The following is a 20,287-nucleotide window of genomic DNA, read 5'->3' as shown; positions in this document are numbered from 1 at the left end:
GCTGGGCGCCCCGGGCGGCGGGGCCGGGCGCCTTAGGGCCGGGCCCGGGAGCGCCGGGTCCTCAGGGCTGGGGCCGGCCGCTCGCGCTCGGAGTCCATGGTCCGTCCGCCCGCGCGCCGGCTCTGCCGCGCCTCCTTTGTCTGGACGCCCCGCTGCCGGGCGCGCCTCCCGCCCCGGGGCGGTTGGAGGGGAGTGCGGAGAGGGGAGCGCAGGCACCGAGCGCGGCGCAGCGCAGAGCAGCACTGCCCAGCTGGGGCAGCCGCCCGGGTGCTCGGCGGCCGCGGTTTCCCGGCCCCACCACGTGGCTCGGCTGCCGCGGCTGCCGAGAGGGAGGGCAGGACGGAGAGAGAGAAGGGAGAGAAGAGGAGGGGAGGGGAGAGGAGGGGAGGAGAGAGGTGGGGCGGGGCGGCCAAGGAAGCGGAGGGGTGGGGAGAAGGGGTAGGGAAACCGAGAGCAGAGCCGAAGAGGCAGGGAATGAAGTGAGCAGAGAGCAAGCTTGGGTCAAACCCAGACTTCGCAGCTCGCTCGCTGTGTGACCTTGGGCAAATCACGTCACCTCTCTGGGCCTCCGTTTTCTTAACAAAATAGGAGCAATAATGATTGCTGTCGTGTTGCCACAAAGATGAAATGCAGTTATGTGAATCAAGCGCTTAGTTCTGTGCCTGGTCTCCCGAGAGTGTGGAGCATGCCTCTGTCCACCTTGTCTCCAGGGCCTGGCGGCTCCAATCTCGGCCTCTATTTCCTTCCACTCCACTTCCCATATCTGCTACCCATCCCAGCCTTCCTCCAGAGTTCTTCCTTCTCTCATTTCCTCTACTGACATTTACTGAGCCCGACCTGACTGCATACACACCCCTGGGGCCCCTATGATCCAGAAATGAGCCCTGTAGCGCTGTTTCGGGACCCACTGAGCTTCCCAGGCTAGGGAACAGGCAGGCTCCCAGGGGCATGAGCACAGAGTTGCCTGATGGCAGAGGTCTGCCCAGGGGGCTGTAGTCCACGTATCCCAGGCAGCAGTGGGGAGGGAGTGAAGGACTTGTCAGTGGAAACTGCCTTCTCCAAGACACCCCCCTTGAAAAGCACTCAAACTCTCAAACACATCCCCAATCCATTTACTCATTCCAGCACCACTCCTAACTTCTTACCGTCGTCTTGAGGACTAGCATCACTCAAGTGGGTATCTCTGCATTATCCTCGGGGGCTTCTCTATCCCATCTGACCTGTCATTATATTCTATGAACTTACCTTCCAGCTCATATCTATGGAATATCTACTAGGTACCAGGATCTCCACTGGGGGATAAGGGGATGAACCGACCTCTGCATTCACTGAGAGAATAGTCTAGAGACAGATTGTCATCAAAACCAGAAAACATACAAATACATAATGACAAATTCTGGTAAGTGCCTTAAAAGATAAGGAAGAGTAAAAGAATAAGGAGGCTGTAATTCACGTTTGGAGACCAGGAAAGCCTCCTTTAGGACATGGCATTGATACCCAGATTTAGAAGGAAAGGCCAAGGTGAAGAATAGTGTTCTGGAAAAAGAAACAACGTTTTTTTTTTTTTTTTAAATTTATGTATTTTTGGCTGCATCAGGTATTAGTTGGGGCACTGCAGGCTTAGTTGCCTGAGTGGCATGTGGGAGCAATCCCCTTCCTTGCAAGGCAGATTCTTAACTATGAGACCACCAGGAAAGTCCCCAAGAATGAATGTTTCTTATTCTTTCACCCTTTCTCCAGTCTCACTAGCACTCTGGACACAGAAGACACAATGACATAGACCTTAGAAGACCTATGCTTCTGGACCCAAGCGGCCTGGCTTCCAGTTGCAGCTCTGCCACTTTTGTGCAGCTTACAGAGTGAAGGACAGGGAAGCCTGGCATGCTGCAGTCCACGGGGCTGCCAAGAGCTGGACACGACTGAGTGACTGAACAACAACACAGAGTGAGCACTCAAATGCATAAGTTCTCATATGACTGGTGAGATAATCTGTGGAGTCCAGTGCAAAATGAAAATGCAAGGCTCCTATGGCTCATTAGGAATGAAAACACAGCAGAGCATGAAAACAAGCACAGGGTGTGTCCCACGTGATGCAGAGGACACATGCCCCCGAAGCCAGCCCTGTCTTCTTCCTGGATTATCAGAACGGTCCCCTCACTGGTCTCCCTCCTCTACCCACTTGTCAGCATGCCACTAGGTACTTTAATTTATTGTATTTTTTTGCCACATAGTTGTGGTTTTTTAAACTGCACTATACAGCATGTGGGACCCTAGTTACCCAACCAGGGATCAAATATGTACTCCTTGCATTTGCACTGGATCACCAGGGAAGTCCCAAAGTTAGAGTGTGAAGTCGCTCCATTGTGTCCGACTCTTTGCGACCCCGTGGGCTGTAGAGTACAAGGCTCCTCCATCCATGGGATTCTCCAGGCAAGAATACTGGAGTGGATTGCAATTTCCTTCTCCAGGGGATCTTCCTGACCCAGGGATCAAACCCTGGTCTCCTGCATTGCAGGAAGACACTTTAACCTCTGAGCCACCAGGGAAGCCCCATTTGGGAAGTCCTAAGCACACAGCATTTAAGAGGGAGGGGATGTAGGTATACATCCTATGGCTGAGTCATGTTGATGTTTGGCAGAAACCAACACAATACTGTAAAGCAATTATCCTTCATTTTAAAAATAAATAAATTTAATTATTTTTTTAAAAACCACACAGATTATTGGTAGATTTGAAATTATGTAGATGGGTGAATGAATTGGGAGATTTAGATTGACATACACACATTCCTGGTGGCTCAGATGGTAAAAGAGTCTGCCTGCAATGTGGGAGATCCAGATTCAATCCCTGGGTTGGGAAGATCCCCTGGAGAAGGAAATGGCAATCCATTCCAGTATCCTTGCCTGGAAAATCCCATGGGCGAAGGAGCCTAGAAGGCTACAGCCCATAGGGTCACAAAGAGTCGGACATGACTGAATGACTTCACTTTCACTTCATGTATAAAATAACTAATGATCACCTGCTGAATAGCACAGGGAACTTACTTAATGCTCTGTGGTAACCTAAATGGGAAGGAAATCTTAAAAAGAGTGAATATATGTATAAAGTTAAAATGTGAGTTGCTCAGTCGTGTCTGACTCTTTTCAAACCCATGGACTGTGGCTTGCCAGGTTCCTCTGTCCACAGTATTCTCCAGACAAGAATACTGGAGTGGGTAGCCATTTCCTTGTCCAGGAATCTTCCTGACCCAAGGATCGAACCTGGGTCTCCTGCATTGCAGGCAGTTCCCTTACCATCTGAGCCACCAGGGAAGGAGGAATAAATGTATACATATAATTGATTCACTTTGCTGCACAGTAGAAATTAATACAACACTGTAAAGCAACTACGTGTGTGTTCAGTCATGGCAGTCGTGTCTGACTCTTTGCAACTCTATGGACCCCAGACTCCTCTGTCCCTGGGGGGCTCCAGGCAAGAATACTGGAGTGGGTTGCCATTCCCTTCTCTAGTCAAGTAACTATACTCCAACAAAAATTAATTGTAAAAAATTAAAAAAAAAAGAAAGAAATTATGTGAGGTGAGGTTTTCACTTAGAATAATAAGATAAGAGTGGGTTCTTTTCTCAGCCATGCTTGGCAAATAACAGCTGTGTCCAACCAGTTTCCATGACTAAACAGGCCTCCAGGAGTCTGGGAAGTCCCTGAAATAATACACAAATCATCATCTGAACAGATGTGTCTTTTTCTTGGGAGAAGGGCCACAGGTTTCATCAGATTCTCCAGAGTCCATTTCCTACAAAAGAAAAAGAACCAGCCTGGCAAAGTCTTAGCCCAAATGTAACGGTTCTCTAGCAGATCCTCTCTGGAGCCTCTTCCACATACAGCATCTGCCAGTTCCCTCGTGACACTCAACAATGCAATTCAATAATAATAACAATAATAGCTTCCATTTATTGAGTGCTTGCTTTGAGCCAGGTACTTGACATACACTATCTCATTTACTCCTAATAGCAGCGGATTCCACTGGGGCTGTGACCTGTGCTTGCCAGGCTCTTGGCTGTATCACATTATGCCTGTGACACCCTGCTCAAGGACAGACTGACTGACTTTTAAATCTGTCCTATGGGACCAGGACTGATGGCCTGACATCAGCAGAACTAGCCTCTGCCCTGGGTCATTCCATTTAGACAAAGTCTTGCCCACACCGCACACATACCACACCATCACTTACTTCCATGTTTTGCGTGTGTTGTTCTGTCTAGAATGCATCTCCCATCTGAATGCTCAGGCTGGAGGCGTCCTATTCAAATTTCAGCTCACTTGTTACTCCCCCCACCCAACCCAGACCTTCCTTAACACTACGGCCTCAAGGAGGCACCCTCCTTTGGGATGACCAGTGTTATCTCCATGACACTTTTTACTGGGATTTACTGTCCTTGTTTGATTTTGTTTCCCCCCATAGACTGTGAGCTCTATGAGGACCATGTTCAGTTCAGTTCAGTTCAGTCGCTCAGTCGTGTCCAACTCTTTGCGAACCCTGTACCGCAGCATGCCAGGCCTCCCTGTCCATCATCAACTCCCGGAGTTTACCCAAACTCATGTCCATTGAGTCGGTGATACCATCCAACAATCTCATCCTCTGTCATACCCTTCTCCTCCTCCTTTAATCTTTCCCAGCATCAGGGTCTTTTCCAATGAGTTAGCTCTTCGCATCAGGTGGAATTTCAGCTTCAACATCAGTCCTTCCAATGAACACCCAGGACTGATCTCCTTTAGGATGGACTGGTTGGACCTCCTTGCAGTCCAAGGGACTCTCAAGAGTCTTCTCCAACACCACAGTTCAAAAGCATCAATTCTTCGGCGCCCAGCTTTATTTATAGTCCAACTCTCACTTGACTACTGGAAAAACCATAACCTTGATTAGATGGACCTTTGTTGACAAAGTAATGTCTCTGCTTTTGAATATGCTATCTAGGTTGGTCATAACTTTCCTTCCAAGGAGTAAGCATCTTTTAATTTCATGGCTGCAGTCACCATCTGCAGTGATTTTGGAGCTCCCCCCAAAAATAAAGTCTGACATGGTTTCCACTGTTTCCCCATCTATTTCCCATGAAGTGATGGGACCAGATGCCATGATCTTAGTTTTCTGAATGTTGAGCTTTAAGCCAACTTTTTCACTCTCCTCTTTCACTTTCATCAAGAAGCTCTTTAGTTCTTCTTCACTTTCTCCCATAAGGGTGGTGTCATCTGCATATCTGAGGTTATTGATATTTCTCCTGGCAATCTTGATTTCAGCTTGTGCTTCCTCCAGCCCAGCGTTTCTCATGATGTACTCTGCATAGAAGTTAAATAAGCAGGGTGACAATATACAGCCTTGACGTATTCCTTTTCCTATTTGGAACCCATCCGTTGTTCCATGTCCAGTTCTAACTGTTGCTTCCTGACCTGCATACAGGTTTCTCAAGAGGCAGGTCAGGTGGTCTGGTATTTCCATCTCTTTCAGAATTTTCCACAGTTTATTGTGATCCACACAGTCAAAGGCTTTGGTATAGTCAATAAAGCAGAAATAGATGTTTTTCTGGAATTCTCTTGCTTTTTCCATGATCCAGCGGATGTTGGCAATTTGATTTCTGGTTCCTCTGCCTTTTCTAAAACCTGCTGGAACATCTGGAAGTTCACAGTTCACGTATTACTGAAGCCTGGCTTGGAGAATTTTGAGCATTACTTTACTAGCATGTGAGATGAGTGCAATTGTGCGGTAGTTTGAGCATTCTTTGGCATTGCCTTTCTTTGGGATTGGAATGAAAACTGACCTTTTCCAGTCCTGCGGTCACTGCTGAGAGTTTTCCAAATTTTCTGGCATATTGAGTGCAGCATTTTCACAGTATCATCTTTAAGGATTTGAAATAGCTCAACTGGAATTCCATCACCTCCAAGCTTTGTTCGTAGTGATGCTTCCTAAGGCCCACTTGACTTCACATTCCAGGATGTCTGGCTCTAGGTGAATGATCACACCATTGTGATTATCTGGCTCATGATCTTTTTTGTACAGTTCTTCTGGGTATTCTTGCCACCTCTTCTTAATATCTACTGCTTCTGTTAGGTCCATACCACTTCTGTCCTTTCTTGAGCCCATCTTTGCATGAAATGTTCCATTGGTATCTCTAATTTCCTTGAAGAGATCTCAGGTCTTTCCCATTCTATTATTTTCCTCTATTTCTTTGCACTGATCACCAAGGAAGGCTTTCTTATCTCTCTTTGCTATTATTTGGAACCATCACTATGTCATAAATTATCTCTATATCCCACAGAGCTTGGATTGTGTCAGGAGTCAGCAAATACGTGGTGAAAGAATATTTCTGCCTCAGACTGTAGCATATCCATGCTCTTTACCACCTGGAAACCAGGATGTTAAGGGGGAAGGCAATCTAATTGTAGAGACAGAAACATCTTTGGCAAGAAGTTGCGGGTGTTAGGAGCTGAGGATGATGTCAGGAGGGGTTTGGAGTAGTTGACACAAAAGATGACTAACCCTTGGACTAGGGAAAGAATGTGGAGGAAATAAAGCAGGATTTAGAAATAAAGGACAGAGATGATTCAGAATATACCCACGCTTCCGGAGTGAGAAGGCAGGATCATGGTCAGCCTCAGAGAGAGATGAATCAGGAGCAGCTAAAGTGAGGAAATTTCTGAGGTGTTACATTCTTCCCTTGACCTAAAACAAGCCTAGATGCTGTGTTTGAATCTTCCACCATTAGTACCTCTGTGGGTTGAAACACTGAAGGTTTCTGAGAAAGTTCATTCACATGATAGAGGAAATGTTATTAATTTTTCCCTCCAAGTTAGAGGACTGAACATGCTCACCAATTACAGTTTCTGGGGTGTTTTCTGACACCAACCAATTCTCCAACACCAGCTGATGGTCCAACAATGTAATCCTGACACTAACTACCCAGGTTGGCACAGACCCACAGCATCAAGGTTCAGTCCCACAAGACTGCCTCTCCTTCAGACGCTAGTTGCAAATCTCTAGCCTCACTTACTTTTGACCAACCAGCTATACGGTGGTCTCCCCAGGACTTCCTTCTCAGGTTGGATAATTTGTCTATGAACAGTGCATAGAGTTCAGGAAGGCACTTTGCTTACTTTTACTGGTTTATTATAAAGGATACTAATGAATGGCCAGATGAAGAGGTGTATAGTGTGAAGTCCGGAAGGGTCCTGGGCACTTCTGTCTTTGTGGAGCTGGAGTGCACAACCTTCTCAGATGATTCACCAACTTGGAAACTTCTCAGGATCTCAGTGTTCAAGAGTTGTTATCGAGCTTGGTCACTGACTACTGCCTCTCCTTCCTGGAGCTCAGTGAGAAAAGAAAATGAAGTCGCTCAGTTGTCTCCGACTCTTTGCAACCCCATGGACTGTAGCCTACCAGGCTCCTCCGTCCATGGAATTTTCCAGGCAAGAGTACTGGAGTGGATTGCCATTTCCTGCTCCAGGGGATCTTCCCGACCTGGGGATCGAACCCAGGTCTCCCGCACTGCGGGCAGACACTTTACCATCCGAGCCACCAGGGAAGCCCTGGAGCTCAGTAGGAGGGGCTAAAATTTCAGTCTTTGGTCACTTGGTCTTTCTGGTCTGTCTATGGGTCTCATCCTAAGCCACCTCATTAGAATAAACTCAGGTGTGATCAAAAGGGACTTGTGAATAAGAAGAGACACTCCCTATCACTGAGGGCACTGCAAGAGTTTTAGAAGTTTTGTGCCAGGACTAGGGATGAAGACCTTAATATGACACAGTAACTAACACCTCTTAAGCATTCTGCGCAGGCACTGTTCAGAGCCACTTCCATGAATTAACTCATTAAACCTCACAGGAGCCCTTTGAAATGGGTACTGTTATCACCATCTGCAGTTTCTAGGAGACGGAACTGAGGCTCAGAGAGGTTAGATCACCTGCATGATATAACAAGAAAGTGGAAGAATCAGGATTTGAATCCAGGCAGAACCCACTGCATTCCTTATGGTTTTCAAATTTTTTAGCAGCAGACTCTTCTCTTCAAAAGAAATCATACATTTCTAAAACTAAAAAAAAAGAAAAAAAAAGAATGTGGGAGCCCTCTGGTTGTATGGAGAAAGAGGACTGGCAGCTTGCTGTCTCAGTTTGCTCTCTCATCTTGTGAAGGCCCCAGATCAGCACCTCGAGCCAAAGTCTGTCAGGAACCAAGTGAAAAATCCACCGGCTGAGATGATCTGCAAAATGCCTTTTTTGAAGAGGTAATACATAAAGAAACAGAGATCCCTGGAATTCCCTCACAGTCCAGAGGTTAGGACCCTGCGCTTTCACTGCCTAGGCCCAGGTTTAAGCCCTGGTCAGGAAACTAAGATCCTGCATAGCCATATGGCTGGCAAAAAAAAAAAAAAAGAAAGAAACAGAGAACCTGAAAGACAGAAGGGCAGAGAGGTTGAGTGAGTTTTTTTATGTCACACAGCACATTAGGGTAGAGTTGGATCTCAAGAACTCCAGGTCATTTCCATTACAGTGTCAGGCACTGAGCTAGGAACTGTGGAATCAAAGATGAATCAGGTAGCCCTGATAATCCTTGGGCTAAAGTCTGGAGGGTTAGCACCCTGGCCTACAGCATGACATCATACAATGCTTATTTCCCTAAACCCAGCAGCTTCACCCATTTGCCTTTCCTCTCTGGGCCCTGATGGCATCTGAGTTTGTGACTCTTGGGCCTGTGGGTGAGGCAGACAAATAAAGATTGTTACGAGCGATACACAGAATAGCAAAGTGCCAATGAAGTACAGAAAATTAATAGTGGAAAAAATGACAAACTCTGCTTGAGTACAGGCAGTGATGGAAAACTTCGAGAAAAGCTGATGCCTGAAATGTGGGCTGCTAGAGAAAAAATAAGTCCCAGCACAGAAGTGTTCAACAGCAAGTTGTGTTTAGGAGATATGATCCCTTCTCTTTGATTTCTACACATACTTTTTACTGCCTGTTGCCTCCTTCCTATCACCACTCCTTTCCAACCAATTTCCTGAAAGGAAATTGGGTGGAGGAAAAAAGAAAAATCTCTGATAAGAAAGAATGGTTGAAAAGAAAGGAAGAGGAAGAACAGGGTGTATATGAACAGGCAGGGTCTAGGTCAGGAAACCCTAAACAGCTCTGACGGCAGTAAAGCTTATAGAAAGTTGACTTTCCTTGTCTGGGCCCAGAATCCTAGCACAGAATCTGCCAACAGCCAAGACTAATCTCCCTTGTCACTAGCCCTTAGAGGCCACATGGGCTTTCAGTTAAAATCTGCCCTCAGGCCAGCTGAGCTGGGGACATTGAGAGATGGCAGGAGGCTCTCTCCAGTCGGCCCCATAATTCCCTGGGCCTTTATTACGCTGTGCTGGGTTTGCCCAAGGGCCAACTGGGGATAGGAAAACAGACGGGGTCAGCTCAGGCCTGGCCCCTCCTGCAGGTCCCAAATGCTCTGATGGGATTCTCAATTCCTCATCATTTTCCATAAGCCTTCAACTAGACAACCTTTCACAGCAAACAATTCACTGAATTCTAAAATTACCATCTTAGGTAAACAGCATGTAAAATCATAGAACAGTGGAGTTGGAAAGGACCACAGTGGTCCTCTGATCGAGCGGCTCCCAAATGTTAGTGTGCAGACCACCTGCACCTCGATCAGGGCCCCACACCAGCTCAACTCCAACCAAATCTCTGCAGGTGGGACCTGGTTACAGAATATATTCCCCAGGGATTCTGATGAGCAGCTCTAACTATCTCAATCAGTACAACACAGACATTCCTGTCAAATGGTCACCCAGCTTCTACTTGTATACTCCAGAGCGGAGGACCTCTCCACCGTTCTGTATGTGGACAGGTCTGAATCAGCTGCTTTCTTTGTTGAGTGTAAATCTGCATTCTTATAATCCACTTGTCTTGGCTCTGCATTTTGAGGCAACCTCAGGAGTGGCTGACCTCCTATGCAGAGAGTACCAAGAGACCTTTGCTGGTTTCCTTCCCATAAAATGAAGCCCAAAGCTGACCACCTGGTTTTTAGACTCCAACACTTCCCAAGGTTTCTCCTCATCTGTCACTCCCCAAATAAGCTGTTACCATCACCACGCGCTGTGTGTCATTTTTGATCACATCAGTTTGTTGTCTGCTGCCCGGACAGTACTTAATCCCCCTCTCAGATCTCTCCCCCTCAATCTCCCATCTTCCTTTAAGATTCACTTAAAGCATCATTTCCTCAGTAAAACCTTGCCTAAATTCTCCATAGCCACTGCCTCCTAGTTTGCAGGCGTACCTCTGACAGTATGTATCAGACTGAATTTGAATTTCTTATTTATATTTGTCTCTAAAACCAGAACATGAGAAGACAAAGCAGATATAAACGTGGCACATCTTCCTGGGGCGCCGGCTTTACCTGCTTTCTCATTTAACATTCATTATTGTAAAACCAGCACAGCTATATTACGAAGCAGCATACAAAATCATATACATTTAAGTAGTCAGTTTCACTGGGGGAAAAATATGGGGGACTGTTCTAGATTAAGAGACACTGGAGAGAGAGAATACCCCAAAGCATAAAACTTGATTGATTCTAGATTGAAAAATTAGCTATAAAAGATACTTTAATGAGGAAATTTTAATATGATCATTAGATGATATTATGGAATTGCTGTTAATTTTCTTAGATGTGGTAATTGTATTGTGGCTGTGAAAGAGAATGTTTTCAGGAGATACCTACTGGAGTATTTAGGGATATTTGGGAGTAAAGAATTATGATGACTGCATCTTATTTTCAATAGTCATTGAAAGTTTTTTTTTAAATTTGTTTAATTGGAGGATAATTGCTTTACAATGTTTTGGTTTCTGTGGTACAACAGCATGAAGCAGTCATAAGTATACATATATCCCCTCTTGAGCCACGCCTTCCCTATTCTACCTTTCCAGGTTGTCACAGAGCACCAAGCTGAGCTCCCTCTGTTATTCAGCAACTTCCCACTAGCCATCTATTTTACACATGGCAGTATATGTATTTCATAGCTACCAGAAGAGATGATTGAATCTAGGTGGAACATATATATATATATATATATATACTAATATTTCAATTTTTATGTTCAGAACATTTTTAAAAGTTGAGGGGGAAAATCATACATTTTTGTAGTTTCAAGGTGAAATTTCAAAGTTATTAATTTTAGGAGTTCTTCATTCCTGCTCCAGTTCATTCTCCTCTGCCATTAAGGCATTTATGTGGATAAGTTTGAGAAGCATGATTTTTGTTTCTCTCCCCACTGTTCTGCCCTGTGAGTCTTCAAAGATGAGGTTATGACTCGGTCATTTCTGTATTCTCCGGGCACAGCACAGGGCCCACCACAGAGGCCAGTTGAATTAATGTTTCCTGAATGAGCAAAACCTCTAACTTAATTCGCATGTGACCTTGTGTAAAGGATATATTTTCAGTTTCTCCTTCTGCAAATGAGGTTGGATTAGATGACCTAAGTACCCATAAGGTCCTTTCTGGCTCTAGTGCTTTTGGATGCTATACTTTGAAGGAAAGTCACAGGTAATTTTTCTGCACAAAGCCAATTTCTAATGGACTGTTTCTGCCCAATAGTCAATTAGACACAGATGACCACAGTGGGTCAACTTCTGCTTCCTGGCCAAACTTGTAAGTTTCAGCTTACTTGGTCTCTGGTTCCTCTGCCTTTTCTAAATCCAGCTTGAATATCTGGAAGTTCTAGGTTCATATACTATTCAAGTCTAGCTTGAAGATTTTGGACATTACTTTGCTAGCACGTGAAATGAGTGTAATTGTGCAGTAGTTTGAGCATTCTTTGGCATTGCCCTTTTTTGGGACTGGAATGAAAACTGACCTTTTCCAGTCCTGTGGCCACTGCTGAGTTTTCCAAATTTGCTGGCATATTGAGTGCAACCCTTTCACAGCATCATCTTTTAGGATTTGAAAAAGCTCAGTATTGAAATTCCATCACCTCCACTAGGTTTTATCCTAGTGATATTTCCTAAGGCCCACTTGACTTCACACTCCAGGATGTTTGGCTCTAGGTGAGTGATCACACAGTGATTATCCGGGACATTAAGACCTTTTTTTGTATTCTTGCCACCTCTTCTTAATATTGTCTGCCTCTATTAGGTCCGTATTATTTCTGTCCTTTATCAAGCCCATCTTTGCATGAAATGTTCCCTTAGTATCTCCATTTTCCTTGAAGAGATCTCTAGTCTCCCATTCTATTGTTTTCCTTTATTTCTTTGCACTGATCACTGAGGAAGACTTTCTTATCTCTCCTTGCTATTCTATGGAACTCTGCGTTCAGATGGGTATATATTTCCTTTTGTCCTTTGTCTTTAGCTTCTCTTCTTTTCTCAGCTATTTGTAAGGCCTCCTCAGACAACCATTTTGCCTTTTTGCATTTCTTTTTTGTGGATGATTTTGATCACCACATCCTGTACAGTGTTACAGTTTGATCACTGATCATTGCCATACAAATTGCCTCCATCCATAGTTCTTCAGGCACTCTATCTAATCCCTTGAATCTGTCACTTTCATTGTACAATCATAAGGGATGTGATTTAGGTCATACCTGAATGGCCTACTGGTTTTCCCTACTGTCTTCAATTTAAGTCTGAATTTTGCAATAATGAGTTCATTATCCCAGTCTTATTTTTGCTGACTGTAGAGAGCTTCTCCATCTTTGGCTACAAAGAATATAATCAATCTGATTTTGGTATTGACCATCTGGGTTCCAAATAGGAAAAGGAGTTCGTCAAGGCTATATATTGTCACCCTGTTTATTTAACTCATATGCAGAGTACATCATGCGAAACGCTGGACTGGAAGAAACACAAGCTGGAATCAAGATTGCCAGGAGAAATATCAATAACCTCAGATATGCAGATGACACTACCCTTATGGCAGAAAGTGAAAAGGAACTCAAAAGCCTCTTGATGAAAGTAAAAGTGGAGAGTGAAAAAGTTGGCTTAAAGCTCAACATTCAGAAAACGAAGATCATGGCATCCAGTCCCATCACTTCATGGGAAATAGATGGGGAAACAGTGGGAACAGTGTCAGACTTTTGTTTTTCTGGGCTCCAAAATCACTGCAGATGGTGACTGCAGCCATGAAATTAAAAGATGCTTACTCCTTGGAAGGAAAGTTATGACCAACCTAGATAGCATATTCAAAAGCAGAGACATTACTTTGCCAACAAAGGTCCGTCTAGTCAAGGCTATGGTTTTTCCTGTGGTCATGTATGGATGTGAGAGTTGGACTGTGAAGAAGGCTGAGCACCGAAGAATTGATGCTTTTGAACTGTGGTGTTGGAGAAGACTCTTGAGAGTCCCTTGGACTACAAGGAGATCCAACCAGTCCATTCTGAAGGAGATCAGCCCTGGGATTTCTTTGGAAGGAATGATGCTAAAGCTGAAACTCCAGTACTTTGGCCACCTCATGTGAAGAGCTGACTCATTGGAAAAGACTCTGATGCTGGGAGGGATTGGGGGCAAGAGGAGAAGGGGACGATAGAGGATGAGATGGCTGGATGGCATCACTGACTCGATGGATGTGAGTCTGGGTGAACTCCGGGAGTTGGTGATGGACAGGGAGGCCTGGCGTGCTGCAATTCATGGGGTCGCAAAGAGTCGGACACGACTGAGCGACTGATCTGATCTGATCTGATCTGGTGATGTCCATGTGTAGGGTTGTCTCTTGTACTTTTGGAAGAGGGTGTTTGCTATGACCAGTGCATTCTCTTGGGAAAACTCTGTTAGCCTTCACCCTGCTTCATTTTTGGCTTACCTCATAGCTCAGCTGATAGTCTGCCTGCAATGCAGGAGACCTGGGTTTGATTCCTGGGTCAGGAAGATCCCTGGAGAAGGAAATGGCAACCCACTCAGTATTCGTGCCTGGAGAATCCCATGGACAGAGGAGCCTGGCAGGCACAGTGCATGGGGTCCCAAGAGTTAGACAACTTAGTGACTAAACCACCACCACCACTGCTTCATTTTGTACTCCAAGGCCCAATTTGCCTGTTACTCCAGCTATCTCTTGAGTTCTTACTTTCACATTCCAGGCCCCTCTGATGAAAGGGACATCTCTTTTTGGTGTTAGTTCTAGAAGGTCTTTTAGGTCCTCATAGAACAGTTCAGCTTCAGCTTCTCTGGCCTTAGTGGTTGGGGCATAGATTTGGATTACTGTGGTATCGAATGTTTTGCCTTGGAAATGAATGAAGATCATTCTGTTGTTTTTGAGATTGCACCCAAGTACATTTTGGACTCTTTTGTTGACTAAGAGGGCTACTCCTTTTCTTCTAAGAGATTCTTGTCCAGTTAGATATAATGGTCATCTGAACTAAATTCACTCATTCCCCACCCCTTATGACAGAAAGTGAAGAGGAATTAAAGAGCCTCTTGATGAAGGTGGAGAGTGAACAAGCTGGCTTAAAATTCAACATTCAAAAAACCAAGATCATGGCATCCAGTCCCATCACTTCATGGCAAGTAGATGGGGAAACAATGGAAACAGTGACAGACTTACTTTTTCTGGGCTCCAAAATCACTGCAGATGGTGACTGCAGCCATGAAACTAAAAGACGCTTGCTCCTTGGAAGAAAAGCAATGACAAACCTAGACAGTGTATTAAAAAGCAGAGACATTACTTTGCCAACAAAGGTCTGTGCAATCACAGCTATGCTTTTTCCAGTAGTTGTGTATAGATGTGAGAGCTGGACAATAAGAAAGGCTGAGCGTCGAAGAATTGATGCCTTTGAACTGTGGTGCTGAGAAGTCTCTTGAGAGTCCCTTGGACAGCAAGATCAAACCAGTCAACCCTAAAGGAAATCAACTCTGAATATTCATTGGAAGGATTGATGCTGAAGCTGACTCTCCACTACTTTGGCTACCTGATGTGAAGAGCTGACTCACTGGAAAAGACCCTGATGCTGGGAAAGATTGAAGGCAGAAGGGGACGACAGAGGATGAGATGGTTGGATGGCATCACCGACTCAACGGATATGAGTTTGAGCAAACTCCAGGAGATGGTGAAGGACAGGGAAGCCTGGTGTGCTGCAGCCCATGGGGTTCCAAAGAGTCAGACATGACTGAGCAACTGAACAACAGTTGCTTCTAATGTGCATTCAAGGTTAAAAGTCACCAAGCCCTACACTGTGGTGATAAGGTAAGATTTCCAGTTGGATTTATGTCTTGGCTTTGCCACTTATCAGCTGGTTGGTCTTAGTTGTTACTCCTCCTCTTTGAAAGTTTTGTCCCAGATGTAACAAGTGAGATAAACCACATAAGCCAAAAAGAACAGTTACATAGTCAAAGACAACTATCACTAAGTAAACAGAAGTCTGGATGGCTCTCCCAGGAAAGATGAAAACTTTCTGAGACTACAGCAGTGGTTCTCAAACTTGCATCAGAGTCAACGAGTGTGTGCACGCTAAGTCACTTCCGTCGTGTCCTACTCTTTGCAATCTTATGGAGTGTAGCCCACCAAGCTCCTCTGTCCATGGGGATTCTTCAGGCAAGAATACTGGAGTGGGTTGCCATGCCCTCCTTCAGGGGATCTTCCTGACCCAGGGACAGAACTCTTGTCTTTTATGTCTTCTACACTGGCAGGAAGGTTCTTTACCACTAGAGAATCACCTGGAAAGTGAAAGTGAAGTCACTCAGTCGTGTCCAACTCTTTGTGACCCCATGGACTGTAGCCTACCAGGCTCCTCCATCCATGGGATTTTCTAGGCAAGAGTACTGGAATGGGTTGCCATTTCCTTCTCCAGAGGATTTTCCCAACCCAGGGATTGAACCTGGGTCTCCCACATTGTAGGCAGACGCTTTACCATCTGAGCCACCAGGGAAGTCACCTGGAGGACTTGTTAAATCAGATTGCTGAACACCTTCTTACCCTGAAGTTTCTGATTCTGTAGGTCTGAGGCAGAGCTCTTGAGTTTGCATTTCTAGTACATTCTCAGGAGATGCTGATGTTAATGTTTGAGACCATAATTTGAGAATCATGGCTCTGGAGCAGGGTTTCAACAGCATCACTAATAACATTTTGGAGCACCTACTTCTTTTTTTGGGCTTCTCTGGTGGCTCAGAGGTTAAAGTGTCTGCCTCCAATGTGGGAGACCTGGTTTCGATCCCTGGGTCAGGAAGATCCCCTGGAGAAGGAAATGGTAACCCACTCCAGTATTTTTGCCTGGAGAATCCCATGGATGGAGAAGCCTTGTGGGCTACAGTCCACGGGGTCACAAAGAGTCGGACATGACTAAGTGACTTCACCTTCACTTCTTTTTTTACAAAAATAAAAAACGTTTACTTATTTATATACTTACATATTTATTTATGGCTGTGCTGGGTCTTCCTTGGACTTTCTCTAGTGTCAGCAAGCCAGGGCTACTCTTCTTTGCCCAGGCTTCTCATTGCAGTGGCTTCTCTTCTTGTGGAACTTGGGCTCTAGGCGCAAGGGCTCAGTAGTTGTGGTGCACAGGTTTGTTACCCTGCGGCCTGTAGAATCTTCCCTGACCCAGTATCAAACCCGTGTTCCCTGCTTTGGCAGACGGGCTCTTAACCAGTGGACCACCAGGGAAGGCCCAAGCACCTACTTCTTTGAGCATCTCTGGCCTCTACTCACTAGATGTGCACAGCGTCCCTCCAGGTGTTGCCAGGAGCCAGAAAGCTCCGCCCGTGGCAAAGGTCATGAGGAAGGCGGCTCGGCATACACAAAGGTGGGATCGAGCCTCAGGAGTCCCCCTGGAAATTCTCAAACATCTACCCCCCAAACCAGAGTCTGCCTACTTTCTGCTTTGTGCTCTCACCTACACCTCTGACTTTACGGGGGGCTGTCCCCCACTACCTCTCTCTGAAAAAAGAGTTAGCTTACAGCTCCCGTTAGTAATTCCTGGGTGTGACAGTGTTTCAACCTACAAACTCCTTTGGAAGTCCTCTAGCCTGTCTGAATAGGTTTTTCCGGCCACATGTGATTGTTCAGAGCCTCCCAACTGTGAGAGGCATGAGATGTTCTAAACTGTCTAAATACAGATTCCTTTGAGCAGTTAAAAGATTGATTAGAAATTGTATTGGTGAAGGGTTTTTCACTTGTTGGGCCAATGTTTGCTGCTAAGTCTCCATATCCCTTACCTACTGTGTCCCTGGCAGTGTATTGATTACATTCAGGAATGTAAGCAGTAGCTTTAATGTTTGTAACCTTGGACCCTTGAGTTAATTCTTTTTCTTGTTATAGCCCACCACACCTTTGCCCTATAGGAATGCAACTTTATCCAATGCTTTTGGAGGGTGGCGCCTGACTAATCACCTTTAGAGAAAAATAAGTTTTCTGAAGAAAGGGTCTTAAAATGTTAACAGGCCAGAAGATGATGCAAATCACCTAAACTTTTGCGTATGGTAAGTTTACAGGAAGAAAGCCTGGCTTACTGCATGACTCTACCCCTTCCCCCATTATCCTCTATGCATAACTTAAGGTATAAAAACTACTTTAGAAAATAAAGTGTGGGCCTTGTTCACCGAAACTTGATCTCCCCATGTCATTCTTTCTCACTTTCTGGCGGAATTATTCAGCCTCTTTTCTCCACTAAATTTCCTCACTGAGCTATCCTTATTCTATTACTCTTTATATCCTTAATTAACATTTAATTAAACAATTGTTTCCTGATCCTTGCCGACGCCGTCCCCACTTCAAATTCCCTAGATCCACCGGGGCTGGACCCCGGCAAGGTGTGATGGTTGAAAATGTCCCAAGACACTGAAAATGTCCCTTGGGTAGCAAAATTGTGCAGAGTTGAGAACTACTGTTCTAGAGGATATAAATTAGAGAAGAATCTAAGAGTGTAGGTGAGTCACGGAGGCAAGTGAAGAAAAGAAGTTGAAGCCTAGAAGAAAGGAGGAGTTTGAGATAGCTCAGGGTTGGTGTGGAGAGGCTGGATGCCCATCCAGGGCTATTTTATTGAAGAAGGATCATTATGGGTCTGCAATTTAGAGACAATTGACCAGAGGGCAGAGGGTAGGCTCATCTGGTCCCACAGGAATAGGGGCTATCTTTTAAGTCTGGTGCCTTCTGTCCTGGGATACAGCTAAAATCTCTTCTAAGGCCAAATACTGTCCTAATTCAAATGGCCTATCCCTAGGATTCAACTGCCTGCAGCCCTAAAGTGCTCAGGGCTCTCTCTTATCTCACTTTCCTATTCACACACCTTAAGATTATTAACAAGCAGCAGATTTTAGGTCTATCAGGAGAAACAAATAACTCTCTAGTTTTGTTGTGAAGAAGTAACTCTGTTAAGAGTCCTAACCTGTCCAAATTCACCTCCCCGACAATTCAGCTCACAAAATTTAACCACCCAGTGAAAAATACAGTTGGCTCCTTAAGTGCCAATGGTATTAAGTGCCAGAGACTGTGGAAGTCATAAAGGGAAATTAACTGAAAACCAGAGATGCCATTACTCATTTGGGAGCAATCTATCTCTCCCAAAGTGAGAATACAATTTGCACCCTCTAGGGATGTTTTACACTCAAAACTTTATTCCCCAGGCTAGGGCCTATTCCCCACAAATTATAACTGGTGCTGCTGTTTCCTGCTAATGGCTTCTATCCAGCCTTTGAAGAAGGCTCTTGGGAGGAGTGAAGAGGCTAAGGTTAGAGGAAAGCCCTTGAAGTCTCCACGGCCTTGGTTCTTCCCAATCACTGCCAACTTCTCAAGGGATTGGTAGGTTTTTAAAAGAGCACTGTCAAGGTTCAAGTTTTATCCCAAGCCAAGAAAGATGAAGGTGGGTTGAGGGAACTAATTCTGAGGTATGTAGACTATGTATCTATAAGGGATTAGTGATAGAGGTGTGAGAAGTAGCTTGCAAACCATCTTTGGCCAAGTCTCTTCTGGCAAAATGCAGAAGAGATATGACATTATTATCATATGTAATAACCACACATATGATTATTGCTTACATCTGAAATCTAAGTCACCGTTCCTTTTGACAATCCCTCTATACTTAATAAACGTTCTAAGCATTCCTGAAGTAAAGAAACCTGTTTCAGTTTATTTAACCAAGTGTTCGTGAAGTCATTTGAGCATGGCATCTTTATGCCCCAATGTTTCTAACATACCTGGGAAACAGTGTTCTGTGGAATACACTTGAGGAAACCTCAACCTGTAAGATCAATTACATGAAGTACAAGCTCTCCAGGATGTGGCTCATACTTAATTTTGCAACTCCCCACCACTAACCATACTGAAGTTCTTTTGGTTCATAAAATACACCAATCTTTCAAACTTACGCCTGCTGTTTCTTAGAATGCACATGTTTTATGCCCACCTGGCAAAGTCCTACTACTCAGTCTCTAAGTCCCAACCTAAGCATAATCATATAATCTGTGAAATCCCCTTAATTGTCAGAAACAATAAAGTGGTTTCTGTTTCCAGTGTACTTTATTCTCTGTATTAGAAGTAATTGGTTTGACAGGTTTATCACCCTGCTGGTCGCTTCATTAACGAGTTAAATCTTGAACATATGCTCAATTAAAACTATCCTCTTTCTTGGACTTGCCTGGTGGTTCAGTGGTTAAGACACTGTACTTCCACTGTGGGGGGGCATGAGTTCAACCCCTGGTTGGGGAACTAAGATCCCAAAAAACCCCCATCCTCTTTCTAACTTTATAATAGATGATTCCGTTTGTGAGCTAAAAGTATAATACCAAACATGTTCAGAACAGGCTGGAGGTGTGAAGACCTCTATATTGAGACAGGAGATTCAGAAAAGAAGACTCCAGTCCCCAGTGCCAGATGGGCTTCATTAGTGCTGGTTTTTGTATGCTGGGCATAGTCACCCTGCAATCCAGAGACAGCAGTAACCTGCCGTGGGGGTAGAAAGTAACTAAGTCTTAGACAATGTCATGGCTCAGTAGCACCAATTTTTAAAAAAGATTTCCTTCTTTTTGGCTGCACTGGGTCTGGTTGCTCCATGCAGGCTTTCTCTAGCTGCAGAGAGCGGACGCTGCTCTCTGGTTGTGCACTGGCTTCTCACTGTGGTGGCTTCTCTTGTTGTGGAGAACGGGCTCTAAGCATGTGGGCTTCAGTAGCTGTGGTGTACGGGCTTAGCTACTCTATGGCAAGTGGGATCCTCCCAGACCAGGGATGGAATCAGTATCCCCTGCATTGCAAGACAAATTCTTAACCACTGAATCACCAGGGAGGTCCTCTCATATTCCTTCTGAATTGAGCCATTCCAGCCAATGCTATTGCTACC

The sequence above is a fragment of the Bos taurus genome, chromosome 2 (assembly GCF_002263795.3).
Source record: "Bos taurus isolate L1 Dominette 01449 registration number 42190680 breed Hereford chromosome 2, ARS-UCD2.0, whole genome shotgun sequence".
Taxonomy (NCBI): domain Eukaryota; kingdom Metazoa; phylum Chordata; class Mammalia; order Artiodactyla; family Bovidae; genus Bos; species Bos taurus.
Note: the sequence above shows the minus strand (reverse complement) of the source record.